At 44.8% G+C, this 22790-nt stretch overlaps 1 pseudogene; it reads left to right on the forward strand.

Annotated features, from left to right (window-relative positions):
• The window catches only part of LOC102187292, a 60506-nt pseudogene that overhangs the window by 4786 nt on the left and 32930 nt on the right, over positions 1 to 22790 (forward strand).

Genomic DNA, 22790 nt, shown 5'->3' on the forward strand with positions numbered 1-22790 from the left:
CATGTGATAGGGCTGGCAGGCCGTTGGAAGTAGAAACCAGGTTTCCTATATTTTTAAAGTGGGGAAAGCCAGACCTTCTAAGCTGGCCAACTTTACACTGCATCACTCTGCATTTATATAGCTCCTCTCAATTTATAAAACACCTGCAGACTAACTCTTAGCAAACCTGTGAAGGATAAGGAGGGACAACACCTTCAGGGGCCACCAGGAGCCAAGCTCCATGACAAGTTCATTTGGCCCTCACAGTAAATCTGCCAGGTCGTTATTTGTACGGATGAAAAGAAGAAGGCTCAGAGCAGGTGCATTACCTTCCTAGGAAGATGATGATGATGACGGGGCCAAGCATGTTTTTAAAAAATATTTTCAGGCTATTTTGCAAAGCTGGGTGGTTCACAGCTTGTTCCTGAAAAAGAGACCTTGTTTTGAGAGCAGGTTTGGTGGCAAGGCAGATTTTAGAGCAGGTTGGGAGGCTTGAATTAGTCAGGGAACCAAATATTATTTAAAGGTCTTTGGGGTGTTTCCAGATTTCAGACATCACCGAACCTTTAAGAAGTTCCTCTAGAGGAAAGTGGAATTTCTCCTTTGAATAAAGCCTCTGCCCTCAGAATATAGATGACTCATCTTGCATTTCTGGCTCCTCTGCTTTAGAAGACTTCACTGGGTTCAGATTCCGGAATAGCTGCTCAACAATGCTCACCATCGGCATTCCGAGGGAGGGCAAAGAAGGAAGCTGGAGATGAGAAGGGGCAGCACAGGATGGGTGGAGTAGCTGAGACGTGTGGTGCCTGGCAAACACTTATCAAGGAAGGATCTGAGGCTGTTTCGACTGCTAATCCAAGGCTTTAGAAGTCAGGCAACATGACCCAAGGAAAAAGAGAAGCAGAGTGCTAGAGCTATGGTGGTGGTTTATTCGCTCAGTCATGTTCAACTCTTGCGACCCCGTGGACTGTAGCCCATCATGCTTCTCTGTCCATGGAATTCTCTAGGCAAGAGTACTGGAGTGGGAAGAATCCTAGAGCTATAGGCTGAATCTATTCATGTTGACTCCTGTCTAATGAATCAGACAGGAAAGAGACGTCATGTCCCTCCCCAGAGTCAGTTGGACAGCAGAGCAGAGGGTGCAATGGTACAAATTGGGTGAAATGTAAGTTGTGATGGATTGACCTTTAGCTTCCCACATGGCAGAGCTGACTTCAAAGTTTTCCCTTCCACTGAGATGTGAAAAGGAAGGGACAAAGTTCCCTCAGCTTGACAGAGTTGCCTTAATTGACTATTCTGATTATCAGAATCCCAACCTACCTTTTCCTTGGTTATCTGATGTTTCAAAAGGCTAATGGTACTCAGGGTACACCTTCAGGGGAGCACTCTTAGGTTCCCAGGTCAGCTCCGTTCCAAAGGCCTTTGAAATGATTGTGAATATTGTTGAGCACTTCCCATGGGGCCCTGCTGGGCTGAACTGTCTGCAATACCTCATTTCATCTTACAGCAGTCCGATGAAGAAGTTATTATCATTTTGCAGAAGAGGGAAGGCGAAGGGAGGTCAAGTTAACTCACTCAAGGCATGTGGCTAAGAGTTGGCAGAGTCTTAAAGGCAGATTTTGAGTTCAGGTAGTCCTGAGTCCTTAGCCCAAGAACATTAATTAAGGATGACTCATTCTATGTACTCATCCCATGGTATTGGAGAAGACTCTCGAGAGTCCCTTGGACTGCAAGGAGATCCAACCAGTCCATCCTAAAGGAAATCAGTCCTGAATGTTCATTGGAAGGACTGATGTTGAAGCTGAAACTCCAGTACTTTGGCCACTTGATGCAAAGAGCTGACTCATTTGAAAAGACCCTGATGCTGGGAAAAATTGAAGACAGGAGGGGAAGGGGATGACAGAGGATGAGATGGTTGGATGGTATCACTGACTCAATGGACATGAGTTTGGGTAAGCTCCGGGAGTTGGTGATGGACAGGGAGGCCTGGTGTGCTGCAGTCCATGGGGTTGCAAAGAGCTGGACACGACTGAGCGACTGAACTGAACTGAACTGATTCCATGTACCCTGTGCAGTCTCGTTTGTTTATACATGGATTTGTCTTGGGAACTCTGATTGGTGTTTCAAACAGAATCAAGAACCGCTGGCCTAGAGGAACGAGAGCTCAATGGCCACCATCAGGAAGGAGAACCTGATGCCCAGGGTGGAACAACGGCTCCCTTCTCCCTCCTCTGAAGGGCTTCCCACATGCCTGGACATGCTTCCTGAGGCTGAGTTCACTTCCCACACAGAGCCTTGCTTCACTCAGCTGAAGGCGGGCTGGGCTGGCGCTGGGTGGGTGGGGGTGGGGGGCTGTCAGCAGGTCCCGTCTTTCAGCTGTGCAATCACCAGCTCTTTCTGCTTTGTTGTCTGCTGTGCTGGGAGTTGCAACAGTGCTTTTCTGGGCCCCACTGTCAACCACATGGGACAAGATGACCTCAAGGCTCAGCGGCAGGAGGAGCTTGTTTTGCTCAACTCAGGTTGCTGACAGCAACAGCTTGGGCACCTGAGCGCATGAGGCCACTTGCTCATTCTTTGTGGGAGGGAGGTGTTACTTAAGATTGAGCACTTGATTGATAAGAATGGTTTTTGCACAGATTGCAATAAAAAGCTTGCCTCCCTCCCCCAGACAACCCTCAGGGTGCAGATTGCCTTGCAAGTCTGAGAGCTTCCCAGCTGGCAAACCATAGCACACCAGTACACACTGTATGGCCCCATGTAGGGGATTCAGTGCATCATATAAAACTTTATCTCAGGGTCATGTCAACAAGGTTGGAACACAGTGACACAGACAACTTGCTCCTTTATAGGCAAGAGCAATTAAGAGTCAGATGAACAGTGAGAAGGTCCTCAGAGAGGCTCCGGCTCTGAATTCCCAGAACCAACAGCCCCATAGAAAACATCTCTATTTCCCAGCTGATTAGATGCGTAGCTCAGAGTGAAGGTTCAGACGTGGACTGTCCAACACTGTAAGCAGTACTCGGGGTGGCGACTGAGAACTTGTAATGAAGAAAGTCTGCATTAAGATGTGCTTAAGTACAAAACACACCAAATTTTGGAGACTTAGTATGAAGCAAATAACATAAAATCTCAAATTTTAAAATATGGAGTATGTGTTGAATTGATAACATTTTGAATAAACTAAGTAATCAATCTTATTTGCTTTTAATTTTTAAATATTTCTGCTGGGAATTTTAACACTACATAAGTGGCTCACGCTCTGTTTTTCTTGGACACTAATTTAGACCCAAGATCCTCTGGCTTAATGCCCATAGGATATAAGCGAAAAGAGGTATTACCTGATGTTAGCAGTGAACACGTTATACCTGCTCTGGGAGTTCTTGAAGACAATGAAATCTTTTATTTGTTCCTCTGGGTTCTATAACAGCATCAGTTTGTTTCTTTTAGTTTACATAGCATTCATTCAACAGAAGTCATGATCTTCTTGACTGACACAATAGTTCCTTATTATAAAACTGCTATTATTACACACTGCTCTGTGTAAAATGGATAACTGATAAGGACCTACTGTATAGCACAGGTGTGTGTGTGTGTGTGTGTGTGTGTGTGTGTGTGTGTGTGTGTGTGAAAGTCGCTCAGTCATGTCCGGCACTTTGTGACCCCATGGACTATACAGTCCATGGAATTCTCCAGGCTAGAATACTGGAGTGGGTAGCCTTTCCCTCCTCCAGGGGATCTTCCCAACCCAGGGATCGAACCCAGGTCTCAAGCATTGTAGGCAGACTCTTTACCAGCTGAGCCACCAGGGAAGTCCATAGCACAGGTAACTCTACTCAATACTATATACAACCTAAATGGGGAAAAAAACTTTGAAAAAAGAATAGATACTTATATATGTCCAACTGAATCACTTTGCTGTACATTTGAAACTATTACAACATGGTTAACCAATTGTGCTCTAATATAAAATAAAAAGTTAAAAAAAATCTATTGCTTCACCTATATGCAGGTCAGGAAGCAACAGTTAGAACTGGACATGGAACAACAGACTGGTTCCAAATAGGAAAAGGAATATGTCAAGGCTGTATATTGTCACCCTGCTTATTTAACTTATATTCATGAGAAATGCTGGGCTGGATGAAGCACAAGCTGGAATCAAGATTGCCAGGAGAAATATCAGTAATCTCAGATATGCAGATGACACCACCCTTATGTCAGAAAGTGAAGAAGAACTAAAGAGCCTCTTGATGAAAGTGAAAGAGGAGAGTGAGAAAGTTGGCTTAAAGCTCAATATTCAGAAAACTAAGATCATGGCATCTGGTCCCATCACTTCATGGGAAATAGATGGGGAAACAGTGTCAGACTTTATTTTGGGGGGCTCCAAAATCACTGCAGATGGTGACTGCAGCCATGAAATTAAAACCACTTACTCCTTGGAAGGAAAGTTATGACCAACCTAGATAGCATATTAAAAAGCAGAGACATTACTTTGTCCATAAAGGTCTGTCTAGTCAAGGCTATGGTTTTCCCAGTGGTCATGTACGGATGTGAGAGTTGGACTATAAAGAAAGCTGAGTGCTGAAAAATTGATGCTTTTGAAGTGTGGTGTTGGAGAAGACTCTTGAGAGTCCCTTGGACTGCAAGGAAATCCAACCAGTCCATCCTAAAGATCAGTCCTGGGTGTTCATTGGAAGGACTGATATTGAAGTTGAAACTCCAATACTTTGGCCACCTAATGTGAAGAGCTGACTCATTTGAAAAGACCCTAATGCTGGGAAAGATTGAGGGCAGGAGGAGGAGGTGACAGAGGATGAGATGGTTGGATGGCATCACTGACTCAATGGACATGAGTTTGGGTAAGCTCCAGGAGTTGGTGATGGACAGGGAGGCCTGGCATGCTGTGGTTCATGGGGTCACAAAGAGTTGGACATGACTGAGTGACTGAACTGAAGGTTCATATAGTACAAAACATCGCAACCAGCCTAAGTCTTATTCCAAAAACTTGTGCTCTCAACATTTCTGTTACACTGCCTCTTACAGGGGGGTGTGGAGAAATCTCAGACAAGAGTATCAGTACTCTGGGTGGGGCATCTTACAGTTGTCCCCTCGCCAAGACTTTTAAGGACAGCGTCCTCTGCTTTGCAGCCTTGGTTCCCTGGGATCACAGTGTGGGAGGACAACACTGAGTGTGTGGCTAGGGAGCTGTTTGGGAGGTTTTAACATAAGCAGAGCAGGAATGCCGGGAAGTGGGAGGGGTTCTGGTCTCTCCAGACCAGAAGCTGAAGAGGGTGGGGAGCCAGAGGGACAACCTGCTGGGTTTAGATGGCTGCGCACCAGAGAGCTGGTGCCCAGATGAAAAGCCAGGTGCTACCCAAGCCCCCAGTTGGCTCAGATAGTGGAGCATGTCATTCTTATGGGTCAAAGGTGGGTATAATCCCCAGAGAAAGATGAATTAAGGCAAGGACACATTCATTTTTAAAAAATTAACATTAATTTTTAATTGGAGGATAATTACATCACAAAGTAGTGTCAGTATCTGCTGTACACCAACGTGAATCAGCTATGTGTGCCTGCTAAGTTGCTTTAGTCGTGTCCAACTCTTTGTGCCGCTATGGACTGTACCCCACTAGGCTCCTCTGCCCATGGGGTTCTCCAGGCACGAATACTGGAGTGGGTTGCCCTTCTCCGGGGGAACTTCCCAACCCAGGGATCGAACCTGTGCCTCTTAAGTCCCCTGCATTGACAGGCGGGTTCTTTACCACTAGCGCCACTTGGGACAACCCAACCCTTTTCAGAAACAAGCAGCATGTTCTCATCAGAAAACCAAGGCCAGTGCCCCATCCTTGGCCTCTGGGGAGTAGTATGTGCGCAATTACCTAAAGGAGAGGCTTTGGATTCAGGAACTGCCTTTTGTTGCAACCTAAGAAACATATCTCCCCTTTATACAAAGTCAACCTTCACTCTACTGTCCTACAGCTCTTTAAATATTTACTTACCTGGAGATTCTTTTTACTTGACTTCATCACAACTATTTACATACACTGAGAACATAATAGGAAAGTTTGAAGCTCACACCCCAGCAGGTGAGAACAATTTTGACTTACACTTACTTGTAGGATGATTGGCACTTGGTGGACTAGACCTTCAAGATAGGAACCTCTAAGCAAGACCCAAAGAACTGTTGCTCCACTAGCATGGAGTACTGGGTTAATTACGAATCCATCAGACTCCTGGACTTTCAGGACAAGAAGCTGGTAAAGTGAGGAGTCTCTGCCTGCCAATGCAGGAGATGCGGGTTCCATCCCTGATCTGGGAAGATCCCACATTCAACAAAGCCCGAGCACCACAACTATTGAGCCTGTGCTCTAAAGCCTTTACAAGAGAAGATACTGCAATGAGAAGTCCATGCATCACAACTAGACAGTGGGCCTCCCCCTTCCCCACCCCCGCTTGCCGCAACTAGAGAAAAGCCTGAAGACTTAGCTTAGCTTAAAAGAAAAAGAAGAAAAAAACTTTAAAATGTGCTATAAGGCCTCTACAAATAAAACATTGAAAAAGAAAACAGAAACGGAGGCTCAGATCCAGTCTTACTCACTCTGGAAAGCCTCCAGGGATGCCTGCCTCTCCCTTCTCTTTCCCTCAAGGTGGGAAACTCCAGGCTCACTCTATTGTATTCTGAGTGGGCCAGACACCTTTTTCTATTTCTCACCTCTTGGAGAAGTTACAACCCAGCCTTTCATTTTTTTTTTCTAAACAGGATCAGGCTACAGATTTATAGATTGAAGGGAGGGAGGGGCAAGTGGGAGGGGAGGAAGGGCAGGTAGAAAAAAGCCAGCCCCATCACCCTGGAAACAGCTAATCATATCTGATCTTGCATGTGAACAGCTGGCCCTATATCTGGTTTATGGCCTAGCTGGTCAGCAGTGAGGAAACTATATACTGGGAAGAAAGAATCCTCCCTCAACAATCTTTTCAGGAAAGAGAGATAAGATAAAGTATCTGGGAATCAAAGTGCTAATATAGGGAACCAAGCTCTGCACCTCCAGGAGCCAAGCACAGATTACGTCTATTCCAAAGCATCATGGGATGAAACAATGTGACATCCCCTATATACCACCACAGCACTGGTAACTTACAAGCCTAAGAATCTCCTAGAAAGGGGCAGGGCTGAAGAAGCAAAGTGGACAACAGCGTGCCCTCTCCAGCAGCCACAGTTCCTACAAATCTCCTTAGGCTGGTTTTAACCTCAGGCCTTGCCACTCTTGCCAATCAAGCACTTGGGACAAACAGGGGAGGGCTGTTACCATGACAACGGTTTCCAGATGATGCTCACCATTACCGGACCCTCACGTCTCTGTCTCTCTCTCTCCCTCTGAGGGCAATGGAGACACAGAAGGGACTGAGCTCAGCACAGCATAAGCCAAGAGCAGAGACATGTAGGCCCAGATCAATGTGAAGTTCTGCTGATGCAGAAACCCAGACGGTTTAATCCACTGTGATGTCACTCTGCAAATACAAGTCTGTAGGTTTGTTTTTAATTAAAACTTTCCCTTGTCTTCCTTATTGCAAAGACATGAAGATTAAAAAATATGAAAATTATGCAAAGAGAAGAAAAGACACCCCATAATTCCTATCACCTGGAGTTTTTATTGGTTTATGCATATAATCTTTATTATGCAACTTTATGTGCTTTTAAAAAAGACAACAAAAGATGGAATACTGTTCATGTTATTTTAAAGTATGCTTCCTCTCTTAGTTGTGACTATCTTTCTGAGTCAATAAATGAACATTTAAAACATCATTTGTAATGACTGCTCTCTCCTCAGTCATTTGGATTCACTTCATGTTACTCTTCCAGGCCTCTACTGTTGAACGTGGAGGATGTATCTATTTTTTGACTGTCAAAAAAAGAAAAAAAGCATTATGGGGACTTCCCTGGTGGTCCAGTGGTTAAGACTTCACTTTCCAGTGCAGGGGATGCGGGTTCAATCCCTGATCTGGGAGCTAAGATCTCACATGCCTCGCAGCCAAAAAACCAAAACATAAAACAAAGCAATTTTGTAACAAACTCAATAGAGACTTTAAAAATGATCCACATCAAAAATAATTCTTAAAATCTTTTAAAAAATGTTGTGGTTATATCTTATCATATGCTCTCATATGCTCTTGTTTCTGTAGGATAAATCCCCCAAATTGGAATTTCTGAGTCAAAGATGTATATGAGAACTGCTATCAATCAACATTCCTATGAGGAGTATATGTCTGTTTCTTAAATTCTCACCAACACTGAACATCATTGGCATTTTCTCCTAGTTTTGACCATGCTCAACACAAAAATACTTATTATGATTAATAATAATTTGCATGCTTACTGGTACAACACTGTACTGGATCTGAGGATCCAAAGAGGAACACATGCAGTCATCTGCCTGAAGGTTTCTTATGGAAAGGAAATCTATAATCCCAGAGAGTCTCAAATTATCCAGAGTGGGAATACCCATTTTAAGAAGTTTGTATGTGATAGTGGGAGAGAGGGGACACAGAGTATATCATATAATATTGTTCCCAGAATCCTGGTCTCGAGACCCTGCCTTATGCAATGACATGCCCTTTACCAGTGCTTCTTTACAGAGTTCCTACTACGTGTGGGACGCTGTGCCAAGTAGTTATGTCACCACACAACACTTTTATAACATCCTTCTGAGAGGGATATTGTTCAGCTCTTTCTGAAGTTGGCAAAACCCAGGCACAGATTTAACTGACTTACCCAAGCCTACTTACATCTGGTAAGCATTTGAGCCAAAAAGATTCATGGAATTCTGCCTGTGATTAGAGCAAGGGAGTCCATAGACTCAGACTTTAAAGAATTTAGACTTTAATCTTTAAGATGTAGCAAGTTGACACCAAGTTGTCCTAGCAGAGGAGAGAGAGAATCTCAAGTTCAGTGCAAAAGCAGCAACGATGAATTTAGTTTGGAGAAAAGCAACCCTCCATAACCCAGGGGTTTTGAAATGCCCTCTGAAGCAGGTCAGAGCTAAAGCTCAGTAATCCCATGCTAGGAATTTGCTACCGAAGGAAATTAAGTAGTGGATAGTTAATGGCGATTCTTGATCTCTCTCATTTTAGACTGTCTTAGAGCTTTTCACACTAGTGTATTTAGGAGTATATGAGCATCTGTTGAATGCAGATTCCTAGAGTAAACTCAAGGCATCTGGTTCATAGGGTCTGGAGTGGAGGCCTGGAATCTGTCTTTTTAATAAGAGGCTGATGTAAGAGGTCCTCAGATCAAGCCTTGAGATTTATAGCAAGTCTTCTGTGTTAAAATACATGATCCTGAGATGAGTGGGAGATGCCAGCGCCTACCCTGCCAGGGTCCAAAAGAAAATCCATTTTAGTCGTATTTGAATTCTTTATGGAAACAATGACAGACTATTTTGGGGGGCTCCAAAATCACTGCAGGTGGTGACTGCAGCCATGAAACTAAAAGACACTTGCTCCTTGGAAGAAAAGTTATGACCAACCTAGACAGCAAGTTAAAAAGCAGAGACATTACTTTGCCAACGAAGGTCTGTCTAGTCAAAGCTTTGTTTTTCCAGAGTCATGTATAGATGTGAGAGTTGGACTATAAGGAAAGCTGAGCGCTGAAGAATTGATGCTTTTGTACTATGATGTTGGAGAAGATTCTTAAGAGTCCCTTGAACTGCAAGGAGATCCAACCAGTTCATCCTAAAGGAAGTCAGTCCTGAATATTCATTGGAAGGACTGATGCTGAAGCTGAAACTCCAGTACTTTGGCCACCTGATGCAAAGAACTGACTCCTTGGAAATGACCCTGATGCTGGGAAAGACTGAAGGTGGGAGGAGAAGGGGACGACAGAAGATGAGATGGTTGGATGGTGTCACCAACTCAATGGACATGAGTTTGAGTAAGCTCCAGGAGTTGGTGATGGACAGGGAAGCCTGGAGTGCTGCAGTCCATGGGGTCTCAAAGTCAGACACAACTGAGCAACTGAGCCGAATTCTTTATATTGATGTGCATTTACCTGGTTGGTGGCTAGGTCATCTTCAGTTCAGTTCAGTCGCTCAGTCGTGTCCGACTCTTTGCAACCCCATGGACTGCAGCACACCAGGCTTCCCTGTCCATCACCAACTCCTGGAGCTTACTCAAATTCATGTCCATTGAGTTGGTGACACCATCCAACCATCTCATCTTCTGTCGTCCCCTTCTCCTCCCACCTTCAATCTTTCCCAGCATCAGGGTCTTTTCCAAGGAGTCAGTTCTTTGCATCAGGTGGCCAAAGTATTGGAGTTTCAGCTTCAGCATCAGTTCTTCCAATGAATATTCAGGATTGATTTCCTTTAGGATGGACTGGTTGGATCTCCTTGAAGTCCAAGGGATTCTCAAGAGTCTTCTCCAACACCACACTTCAAAAGCATCAATTCTTCGGTGCTCAGCTTTCTTCATAGTCCAAATCTCACATCCATACATGACTACTGGAAAAACCATAGCTTTGACTAGACAGACCTTTGTTGGCAAAGTAATGTCTCTGCTTTTTAATTTGCTGTCTAGGTCGGTCATAGCTTTTCTTCCAAGGAGCAAGCGTCTTTTAATTTCATGACTGCAGTCACCATTTGCAGTGATTTTGGAGCCCCCCATAATGAAGTCTGTTACTGTTTCCTTTGTTTCCCCATCTTATTTGCCATGAAGTGATGGGACCAGATGCCATGATCTTAGTTTGCTGAATGTTGAGTTTTAAGCCAACTTTTTTTTTGCTTTCTGCCATAAGGGTGGTGTCATCTGCATGTCTGAGGTCATTGATATTTCTCCCAGCAATCTTGATTTCAGCTTGTACTTTATCCAGCTCAGCATTTCACCTGATGTACTCTGCATATAAGTTAAATAAGCAGGGTGATAATATACAGCCTTGACATACTCCTTTCCCAATTTGGAACCAATCTGTTGTTCCATGCCCAGTTCTAACAGTTCCTTCTTGACCTGCACACAAATTTCTCAAGAGGCAGGTCAGGTGGTCTGGTATTCCTATCTCTTTCAGAATTTTCCACAGTTTCTTGTGATCCACACAGTCAAAGGCTTTGGCATAGTCAATAAAGCAGGAGTAGATGTTTTCTGGAACTCTTTTGCTTTTTTGATGATCCAACAGATGTTGGCAATTCGATCTCTGATTCCTCTGCCTTTTTTAAATCCAGCTTGAAGATCTGGAAGTTTCTGGTTCAGGTACTCTTGAAGTCTGGCTTGGAGAATGTTGAGCATTACTTTGCTAACATGTGAGATGAGTGCAATTGTGCAGTAGTTTGAACATTCTTTGGCACTGCCTTTCTTTGGGATTGGAATGAAAATTGGCTGACCTTTTCCAGTCTTGGGGCCAATGCTGAGTTTTCCAAATTTGCTGGCATATTGGGTGCAGCACTTTCACAGCATCATCTTTCAGGATTTGAAATAGCTCAAATGGAATTCCATCACCTCCACTAGCTTTGCTAATAGTGATGCTTCCTAAGGCCCACTTGACTTCACATTCCAGGATGTCTGGCTCTAGGTGAGTGATCACACAATCGTGATTATCTAGGTAATGAAGATATTTTTTGTACAGTTCTTCTGTGTATTCCTGCCACCTCTTCTTAATATCTTATGCTTCTGTTAGGTCCATACAATTTCTGTCCTTTATTGAGCCCATCTTTGCATGAAGTGTTCCCTTGGTATCTCTAATTTTCTTGAAGAGATCTCTAGTATTTCCCATTCTATTATTTTCCTCTATTTCTTTGCATGATTGCTAAGGAAGGCTTTATTATCTCTCCTTGCTATTCTTTGGAATTCTGCATTCAGATGCTTATATCTTCCCTTTTCTCCTTTGCCTTTAGCTTCTCTTCTTTTCACAGCTATTTGTAAGGCCTCCTCAGACAACCATTTTGCCATTTTGCATTTCTTTTTCTTGGGGATGGTCTTGATCCCTGTCTCCTGTACAAGGGCACGAACCTCCTTCCACAGTTCTTCAGACACACTGAAGTATGCACTTGTTCAACAGCAAAAGAATCTGCTGCACTGCAGGAGCCTCAGGAGACTCAGGTTTGAGCACTGGGTCAGGAAGATCCCCCGGAGGAGGGCATGGCAATCCACTTCAGTATTCTTTCCTGGAGAATCCACAGCCAGAGGAGCCCGGTGGGCTACAGTCCTTAGAGTCACAAAGAGTCAGACACCACTGAAGTGATTTAGCACGCATGCATCCATGTGCCTGTTAAAGGCAGCTATTTATCTTTCCTTTGGCTTATCATTCCCTAAATAAATTAAGATTTATACTTCACCTGACATTTCAAAAGGACAGCCAAGCCCTGATCTTTGGGATATTCATAGATTCAGTTCACAAGGATCCCATCCACATCTTTTCCAAGTGGAAATATTAACCCTGCTTCCCCTCTTTTCTTCCTGACCCTGAAGCATTTGCTTAAAAAGGGAGGAGGAAGTGGGAGAGTCTGTCTTCCTGATCTCAGTTTAATTCTCTGTCAGATCAATTTATTTCCTGGTTCAACCCTGGTTATAGCCCTTGCTGCAGCCCTTCTCCTGTGCAGAACTTGGGAGGGAGCAGTGTTCAAGCCCGAACATTGAGGACACCAGCAAGTGGGCACAGCAAAGCAGCGAGAGGTGTGGAAGGCCACACACCTGGGGGCCAATAGGCCTGCTTCTTCCTGGCTCTGCAAACTTCAGGGAGTCTGTGCCTTCAACCCCTGCTTATTAGGAGTAGATGGTGGTGCCTCCTCTGCGGGGTCCACCATGACTGAAAGTGAAGGGAAAGTGTTAGTTGCTCAGTCATGTCTGACTCTTTGTGACCCTATGGACTGTAGCTTGCCAGGCTCCTCTGTCCATGGGATTCTCCAGGCAAGAATACTGGAGTGGGTTGCCATTCTCTTCTCTAGGATTAGTCAAGTGAAATCACTAGAACCTGCAGCACTGGGTACATTGCAGGAGCTGATGAATGTTAATGTTGTGTCTTGTCCTGAGTGCGAACACATCTTCAGTAAGTCCTAGGTCAGACTCCAGGTCCTAGTTTGGAGTGTAGAACTGCTGTAGTTACTCCTACGGGATTGCTAACGTAGCCTTTGTGTGTGGGGCTGGGCATGTACTGAGCAACAGCAAGGAATGCACCTGGGCCTGGTCTGAGCAGCAAGCCTACTGCTGCTGCTGCTGCTGCTGCTAAGTCACTTCAGTCGTGTCTGCCTCTGTGAGACCCCATAGACAGCAGCCCACCAGGCTCTGCCGTCCCTGGGATTCTCCAGGCAAGAGCACTGGAGTGGGTTGCCATTTCCTCCTCCAATGCATGAAAAGTGAAAGTGAAGCCACTCAGTCATGTCCGACCCTTCCCGACCCCATGGACAGCACCCTACCAGGCTCCTCCGCCCATGGGATTTTCCAGGCAAGAGTGCTGGAGTGGGTTGCCATTGCCTTCTCCGGAGCACCAAGTCTGAGCACAAACTAAAACCAGAAAGGAGGGCTGAGAGTGAAGCTTGCAAACTCATGCCCCAGGGCCTGGCAGCAGGGAGAATGTGGGGAGGGCATTCCTCTGATATGAGTCAGCAGGCTGGCATTTTGAGCTCCAAGTTCCCCCCTCTGTCCCCCTTACTGTGTGTAAATGCTTTTCTTTCCAGGAATCACCAGCCCCATGTTTGTGGACTCCCAGGGAGAAAGGCACATGGATTACTTGGTCTATGCCCTATCAAAATCCCCAGACAACTACCTCTTTATGCCTTTTTTTCAATATGACAGCAATCAGGAAGTCATCAGGTATGGCAGGACCTTTCTCAAGTTTAGTTCATGCTATGGAAAGAGGCCTGGGAGGAGACAGAGGGTTGGGGTTCCTGTTGGGAAGTCAGCTGGGGAATCTAGCTCCTATAATTAAGTTGGTGCTCTCTGAATTCATAAGTCATGGAGAAGCTCTATACAATCAGCAAAAACAAGACCAGGAGCCAACTTTGGCTCAGATCATGAACTCTTTATTGCCAAATTCAGACTTAAATTGAAGAAAGTAGGGAAAACCATTAGACCTTTCAGGTATGACCTAAATCAAATCCCTTATGATTATACAGTGGAAGTGAGAAATAGATTTAAGGGATTAGATCTGATAGACAAGATCGCCTGATGAACTATGGACGGAGGTTCATGACATTGTACAGGAGACAGGGATCAAGACCATCCCCAAGAAAAATAAATGCAAAAAAGCAACATGACTATCTGAGGAGGCCTTACAAATAGATGTGAAAAGAAGAGAAGTGAAAAGCAAAGGAGAAAAGAAAAGATATACCCATTTGAATGCAGAATTCCAAAGAATAGCAAGGAGAGATAATAAAGCCTTCCTCAGTGGTCAGTGCAAAGATATAGAGGAAAACAATAGGATGGGAAAGACTAGAGATCTCTTCAAGAAAATTAGAGATGCCAAGGGAACATTTCATGCAAAGATGGGCTCAATAAAAGACAGAAATTGTATGGACCTAACAGAAGCAGAAGATATTAAGAACAGGTGGCAAAAATACACAGAACTGTACAAAAAAGATATTCATGACCCAGATAATCACGATTGTGTGATCACTCACCTAGAGCCAGACATCCTGGAGTGTGAAGTCAAGTGGGCCTTAGGAAGCATCACTACAAACAAAGCTAGTGGAGGTGATGGGATTCCATTTGAGCTATTTCAAATCCTGAAAGATGATGCTGTGAAAGTGCTGCACTCAGTATGCCAGCAAATTTGGAAAACTCAGCATTGGCCCCAGGACTGGAAAAGGTCAATTTTCATTCCAATTCCAAAGAAAGCAATGCCAAAGAATGTTCAAACTACTGCACAATTGCACTCATGTCACACGCTAGTAAAGTAATGCTCAAAATTCTCCAAGCCAGGCTTCAGCAATATGTGAACCATGAGCTTCCAGATGTTCAAGCTGGATTTAGAAAAGGAACCAGAGGATTTAGAGGAACCAGAGATCAAATTGCCAACTTCCGCTGGATCATGGAAAAAGCAAGAGAGTTCCAGATAAACATCTACTCCTGCTTTATTGACTATGCCAAAGCCTTTGACTGTGTGGATCACAAGAAACTGTGGAAAATTCTGAAAGAGATGGGAATACCAGACCACCTGACCTGCCTCTTGAGAAATTTGTGTGCAGGTCAGGAAGCAACAGTTAGAACTGGACATGGAACAACAGACTGTTTCCGAAGAGGAAAAGGAGTACGTCAAGGCTGTATATTGTCCCCCTGCTTATTTAACTACTGTGCAGAGTACATCACGAGAAATGCTGGGCTGTAAGAAGCACAAGCTGGAATCAAGTTTCCGGGAGAAATATCAATAACCTCAGATATGCAGATGACACCACCCTTATGGCAGAAAGTGAAGAGGAACTAAAGAGCCTCTTGATGAAAGTGAAAGAGGAGAGTGAAAAAGTTGGCTTAAAACTCAACATTCAGAAAACTAAGATCATGGCATCTGGTCCCATCACTTCATGGGAAATAGATGGGCAAACAGTGGAAACAGGGTCAGACTTTATTTTTTTGAGCTCCAAAATCACTGCAGATGGTGACTGTAGCCATGAAATTAAAAGATGCTTACTCCCTGGAAGGAAAGTTATGACCAACCTAGACAGCAAATTAAAAAGCAGAGACATTACTTTGCCAACAAAGGTCCATCTAGTCAAGGCTATGGTTTTTCCAGTGGTCATGTATGGATGTGAGAGTTGGACTATAAAGAAAGCTAAGCACTGAAGAATTGATGCTTTTGAAGCGTGATGTTGGAGAAGACTCTTGCGAGTCCCTTGGACTGCAAGGAGATCCAACCAGTCCATCCTAAAGGAGATCAGTCCTGAGTGTTCATTGGAAGGACTGATATTGAACCTAAAACTCCAATACTTTGGCCACCTGATGTGAAGAGCTGATTCATTTGAAAAGACCTTGATGCTGGGAAAGATTGAGGGCAGGAGGAGAAGGGGACGACAGAGGATGAGATGGTTGGATGGCATCACTGACTCAATGGACATGAGTTTGGGTAAACTCCGGGAGCTGGTGATTGACATGGAGGCCTGGCGTGCTGCGGTTCATGGGGTCGGAAACAGTCAGACACGACTGAGTGACTGAACTGAACTGACTGAACTGATAAAGATTGACTTTGGGCCTTCAAGGAGATCTTACCCTTGACTGTGGGTATGGCTTAGCCACTTCAGATTCCACTTATAGCCTCCCTACCTGTACCTCCACGTCAGCCTAGGCCTCCTCTGATGCTGCTCTGGGCAGGTCCCACTGCCTGGTGTCTCAGGGAGAGGCCCTAGCCCTGATTGATATTGGAGCACAGCATCCCTTATAGGATTAGGTTCACAGTCAGTGAAACTGCCTCATCCAGACAAGCCATGGGGATGCCAGGACCTGTCTGCCACCCTGGGCTCCCAGTACCCGGAAATGCCTGGGGGAAATAGTCTCTGTTTCTGTTTTCTCAGCTACAAATCAATGAGCAACTAAATGAGAATCTAAAACGTAATTCAGTTTCTGCTTGCCCCCCAGTGCCACTACCTGCAGTCAAGATTTGATTTAACACTTCTCTCTCCCCTTCTCTTATGGAATTTTGTTATTGTTGTTCAGTCACTAAGTTGTGTCCGACTATTTGTGACTCCATGGACTCAGGTCTACTATCCTGTCCTCTACTATCTCCTGGAGTTTGCTCAGATTCATGTCCATTGAGTCAGTGATGCCATCCAACCATCTCATCCTCTGTCGTCCCTTTCTCCTCCTGTTCTCAATCTTTCCCAGCATCAGGGTCTTTTCCAAAAGTCTGTTCTTTGTATCAGGTGGCCAAGGCATTGGAGCTTCAGCTTCAGCATCAGTCTTCTAATGAATATTCAGGGTTGATTTCCTTTAGAATTGACTGATCTGATTTCCTTGCTGTCCAAGGGACTAAGAGTCTTCTCCAGCACCACAGTTCAAAAGCATTGATTCTTTGGTGTTCAGCCTTCTTTATGGTCCAACTCTTACACAATACATGACTACTGGAAAACTATAGGAATATAGTTGAATATATGGACCTTTGTCAGCAAAGTGATGTCTCTGCTTTTTAATATGCTTACTAGGTTTTTCTTAGCTTTCTTTGCAAGGAGCAAGCATCTTATAATGGAATTTTACTGTTCCCAAATGGATTGGCCTAAGCAGGAGATGCTGGTTTGATTCCTGGGTCAGGAAGATACCCTGGAGAAGGGATAGTCTACTCACTTCAGTATTCATGGGCTCCCTGGTGGCTCAGATGGTAAAAAGTCTGCCTGCAATGTGGGAAACCTGGGTTCAATCCCTGGGTTGGGAAGATCCCCTTGAGGAGGGCATGGCAACCTACTCCAGTATTCTTGCCTGGGGAATCCCCAAGGACAGAGAGCCTGGAGGGCTAGAGTCCATGGGGTCACAAAGAGTTGGACATGACTGAGTTACTAAGCACACACAGAAGAAATAAAGCGACCGTGGCCAACTAGGTTCTCAGAGTTGCAGGAACAGGCATTCTGCATGCAGTGGGGATGTTACAGTCTGTGAAGTGTGAGGCTGCTTTCTAACAAGATTTGTCTGAATCAAACATGGAAGAAAACCCCAGCAACATCGGACAATTGACACATCATCTTTGAAGTCAGGAGTGACATGGTTTGAATCAAAAGATCGAGTCAGTTATTCTGCCCAGCAAAAAAAATATTGCTCTCTCATGAATTATACTACCTGAAGGCTAGGTTTAAAGAGTCTAGGTGAGGGGGGGAAGCTAGATGGGTCAACAGATGTTTGAGTTAAGGGACCAAGGCCTGTTTTTGCAATGACGTGTGTGTTTCAGCTGTCCCTGCTATACCTAAGGTAGAGACAAGTAGAATAAATCAAGCTGGCACTGACCTTTAATTGTCTTCTTTTTTTTTAAGACCCATGCGTAATTTCTCCACTATTTCTCGGCTCCATGGCTCCCTTCTTGAGGACAGACCTGGCTGTAGATTTTCCAATGAGCTCTGTGAAACTGAGGCGGCTTTTACAGGTCAGAGTGGCCACCTGGTGAAGGGAGCAGAAAAGATTCATTACAACAGGGCTTCTCAGCAGTGGCAACAGCACTGATGTTTAGCATGGGATAATATTTTTCTGTGAAGGGCTGTCCTGTGCCTTGTAGGAGGCCTACCAGCATCCCTGGCTTTCACACACTAGATGCCAGAAGTGCCCTCTGGCTGTAACAACCCAAAATGTCTCCAGACATTGCCAAATATCACCTGGGGAGGCAACGTCACTAGCCTCCCCTATCGAGAACCTCTGCCCTGAGAAAACTTGGCCTCTGAGAGTTGAGTCTTGGGAATTCCATTTCTACAGAGATGGAGTCTGGAAAAGGGAGTGTTACCTGGTGGTTAGGAGCCCAGGCCTGCAACGAGGTGGATCATAACTGAGAACAAGTGTAAAGAGAACACATAGTTTATGTTGAATGAAAGGTGGTGATGGTATGAGAAGTTTTCTCTACAAGGGAAGTTTCTATATAAGGAAGAGGTGAGTGCAGTTGCCATGGGAATCAGATGGGTATGGGAAGACCATGCACTTGGGGCCCAATAGGATTCCCCGAGAAGACACATCTGAGTAGACTCTGTGTGCTTTAATTTGGACCCACGCCTGGGCAGCTGTTGAGCCTTCTGTTTAGCAGGGCCGGGCTGGGGCCCCAGTGTGGTCACTTTCGCTCCTAGGCGGGCCTCAGCAATGCTATGTCTCTGCCCTTTAGGTGTGACCGCTGTGATCTTCGGAGAAGGCGATGGCACCCCACTCCAGTACTCTTGCCTGGAAAACCCCATGGATGGAGGAGGCTGGTAGGGTGCAGTCCATGGGGTCTCGAAGAGTCGGACACGACTGAGTGACTTCACTTTCACTTCTCACTTTCATGCATTGGAGAAGGTAATGGCAACCCACTCCAGTGTTCTTGCCTGGAGAATCCCAGGGACGGGGAGCCTGGTGGGCTGCCGTCTATGGGGTCACCCTCCTGATTACCATCCTGGGAGCTGTCATCATAGGTCTTATTTTAAGGATAAAGAGAGGAAAACGACAGAGGCAAAATAAAGATGCTGCTGCTGCTGCTAAGTCGCTTCAGTCATGTCCAACTCTGTGCCACCCCATGGACGGCAGCCCACCAGGCTCCCTCGTCCCTGGGATTCTCTAGGCAAGAACACTGGAGTGGGTTGCCATTGCCTTCTCCAATGCATGAAAGTGAAAAGCGAAAGTGAAGATGCTCAGTTGTGTCTGACTCTTAACGACCCCATGGACTGCAGCCTGCCAGGCTTCTCCGTCCATGGCATTTTCCAGGCAAGAGTACCGGAGTGGGTTTGGTGGCAAATCAATTATGATGACATCACCATTCTGCCCCAGAGCAAGGTGAGGCCTCGCCTGGCCCAGACATCCACTTTCCTGCTCACTGCTTGTGCCTCATGGAAGGGTCCTGAGCTAGAAGCCTATGAGGGCACAGGCTGACTCACTTATAAATTGAATGCTTAATGGAGAGTCTTGGGCCCTGATTTCTTGTTCTAGACCTACCACTTTCTTGCTGGGAATATCATTTCTGGGCCTCAGTTTCTGAATACTTAAATATGATCAGATGGTGTCTAAAGTTCCCTTCAGCTCTGTTTTGTGGTGCGTAGAAGAACCTGTATACATGCATGCCAAGTCACTTTAGTTGTGTCCAACTCTGCGGTCCCATGGACTGTAGCCCGCCAGGCTCCCCTGTCCATGGGATTCTCCAGGCAAGAATGCAGGAGTGGGTTGCCATGTCTTCCTCCAGGGGATCTTCCTGACCAGAGATTGAACCTGTGTCTCCTGCATCGGCAGGCAGGTTCTTTACCACTAGTTCCACCTGGGTAGTAGAAGATCCATATATCCAGCTCAAATATTAAAGCTGGCTCCTGGGGAGCATTTAGTTATTTTCAAAACCACATTAACTTCTTTAACTTACTGATAATTAAGACAATACAATTCATTTACTCCACACACACATGTGTTGCCCATCTATCTCAGACCAGCAGAGTGGAGGGTACACCGGGAATAGATGCCTTCAGAGGGAGGCAGGTGCTCTGGGAGGTGTCTACAAAGTGGGGCAGAGACCCCCACAGGTCTTTGTGGATGTGGCTCAGGGATTGAATGTTGCAGCACTGTGAAGGCTTCAGAGAAGGGGTGTCATTTGGGGAGGGTGGGTTTGCTAGTGGTGACCAGGAGAGGTAATGCCAGGGTATACTGAGGTGGGGGCTTCTCAGGGCTGCGAGGCTTGACACACACTTAACAAGCATGACCTTATTTGATATGTATATAACATTTATGTAATTCCAGAAAATACAGCATTAACGGTATTTTATGCATCCTTTAAGCTTGAAGTTTTGAAGTGTCTTTTTTCCTTCTCTCTTTTTTAATTTTGTTTTTGTTGTTGATATTAGACAGGGTAATTTTTGCCAGCGAATATTGATTATTCTGAAGTACTTTTTGCCTTCCCAGAGGGATTAATGAGAAATGTTCTTTAGAGTAGAAAGACAGAACCCAAGTTTCTACACTTTGATAAGAGCTCTTTGTTCCTGCGGGAAGGTGAAGGGAGGGTTTCGAGTTTACTTTCAAGTGATTCTCAAAGTGATTGAAAACCCACAGCTGAAATAAATGTTATGTCAAAGATTAAAAATTTTAGAATTTCAGGTAGTACTTGTTCAGGAATACATGCTACTGATGATATTCAGAGAATAACAAGATAGGCAGATCAGCTATTGAATTAGAATCTATGCACTTCAACAAATATACGAATCTCAAATATCTCACAGCAAAAGTGTTCCAGCATGTTGTTACTTGTTAGAAAATTGCTCAAGTTAGACCAAGGGAAACAGGTTTGTTCTGAAGACATTTAGCTTAACTGTAAAAAACAAGAAAGCACGATGAGTCAAAATCAAACATTCTTCTCTTGTTATGTATATTTTATTCTTGTTATATTGGCTTTATTTTCAAAATTATAGTTTGCAAAATTAGTTTCCTTTTATTGGTATTCTTAATGATACTATTTATTGAATAAATGAATTATGACTTTCAATAAAAGGTGACTTGACAGGTACTAAGTCAAAGAGTGGAGAAGATAATGGCTATCCACTCCAGTATTCTTGCCTGGAGAATCCCATGGACAGAGGAGCCTGGCGGGCTACAGTCCACGGGTTGCAGAGTCAGACATGACTGAGCGACTAACACTTTCACTTTCAAGTCAAAGAGGCTTGATCAGGAGACTGGTGTTCATTTGTAAATTATTTTTCAAGTGTCCCTGCGGATCCTGGGGCTCACTACTCTGGCCTTGCGTGGATGATAGAATGAGGTAGAGGTGTGGTGGGGAGGAATTGTGAGCCCTCCTCTTCTGCAACTAAAACAGCTCTGCATTGGTCTAGTGCATTCTATATCAGGGTCCTGAGGAAGACTCTTCTTGAAAAGCAGGGTTACTGTGTTTAAGATATATTCTCTAGGGACTTCCCTGGTGGTCCAGTGATTAAGGCTTTGTGTTCTCAGTATAGGGGACCTGGGCTTGATCCCTCATCAGGGAACCAGATCCTGCATGTCACAGTGAAAGATCTTGCATGAGGCAACTAAGACCTGGCCCAGCCAAATTAAAAAAAAAATTATAAATCTTAAAAAAATTTTTTTAAATACATTCTCTAGGTGTTGGGGAGGCCCTGGGGGCGGGACGCAGAGAGGCCACATCCTCACATGCTCATTGAGGAAAATGACTTCAGTGTCAGGTCATGCATCAGGTTAAGTGCCAGAGTCAGAACTTGAATTGGGGTAGCCTGAGCCCAGAGTCTGTGTGGATCACAATAAGCTGTGGAAAATTCTGAAAGAGATGGGAATACCAAACCACCTGACCTGCCTCTTGAGAAATCTGTATGGAGGTCAGGAAGCAACAGTTAGAACTGGACATGGAACAACAGACTGGTTCCAAATAGGAAAAGGAGTACGTCAAGGCTGTATATTGTCACCCTGCTTATTTAACCTCTATGCAGAGTACACCATGAGAAACGCTGGACTGGAAGAAACACAAGCTGGAATCAAGATTGCCAGGAGAAATATCAATAACCTCAGATATGCACATGACACCACCCTTATGGCAGAAAGTGAAGAGGAACTAAAAAGCCTCTTGATGAAAGTGAAAGAGGAGAGTGAAAAGTTGGCTTAAAGCTCAACATTCAGAAAATGAAGATCATGGCATCCAGTCCCATCACTTCATGGGAAATAGATGGGGAAACAGTGGAAACAGGGTCAGACTTTATTTTTTTGAGCTCCAAAATCACTGCAGATGGTGACTGCAGCCATGAAATTAAATGACGCTTACTCCTTGAAGAAAAGTTTGACCAACCTAGATAGCATATTGAAAAGCAGAGACATTACATTGCCAACAAAGGTCCGTCTAGTCAAGGCTATGGTTTTTCCAGTGGTCATGTATGGATGCGAGAGTTGGACTGTGAAGAAGGCTGAGCGCCAAAGACTTGATGCTTTTGAAGTGTGGTGTTGGAGAAGACTCTTGAGAGTCCCTTGGACTGCAAGGAGATCCAACCAGTCCATTCTGAAGGAGATCAGCCCTGGGATTTCTTTGGAAGGAATGATGCTAAAGCTGAAACTCCAGTACTTTGGCCACCTCATGCAAAGAGTTGACTCATTGGGAAAGAGTCTGATGCTGGGAGGGATTGGAGGCAGGAGGAGAAGGGGACGACAGAGGATGAGATGGCTGGATGGCATCACTGACTCGATGGATGTGAGTCTGAGTGAACTCTGGGAGTTGG

Source organism: Capra hircus, chromosome 26, assembly GCF_001704415.2.
Source record: "Capra hircus breed San Clemente chromosome 26, ASM170441v1, whole genome shotgun sequence".
NCBI classification, from domain to species: Eukaryota; Metazoa; Chordata; class Mammalia; order Artiodactyla; family Bovidae; genus Capra; species Capra hircus.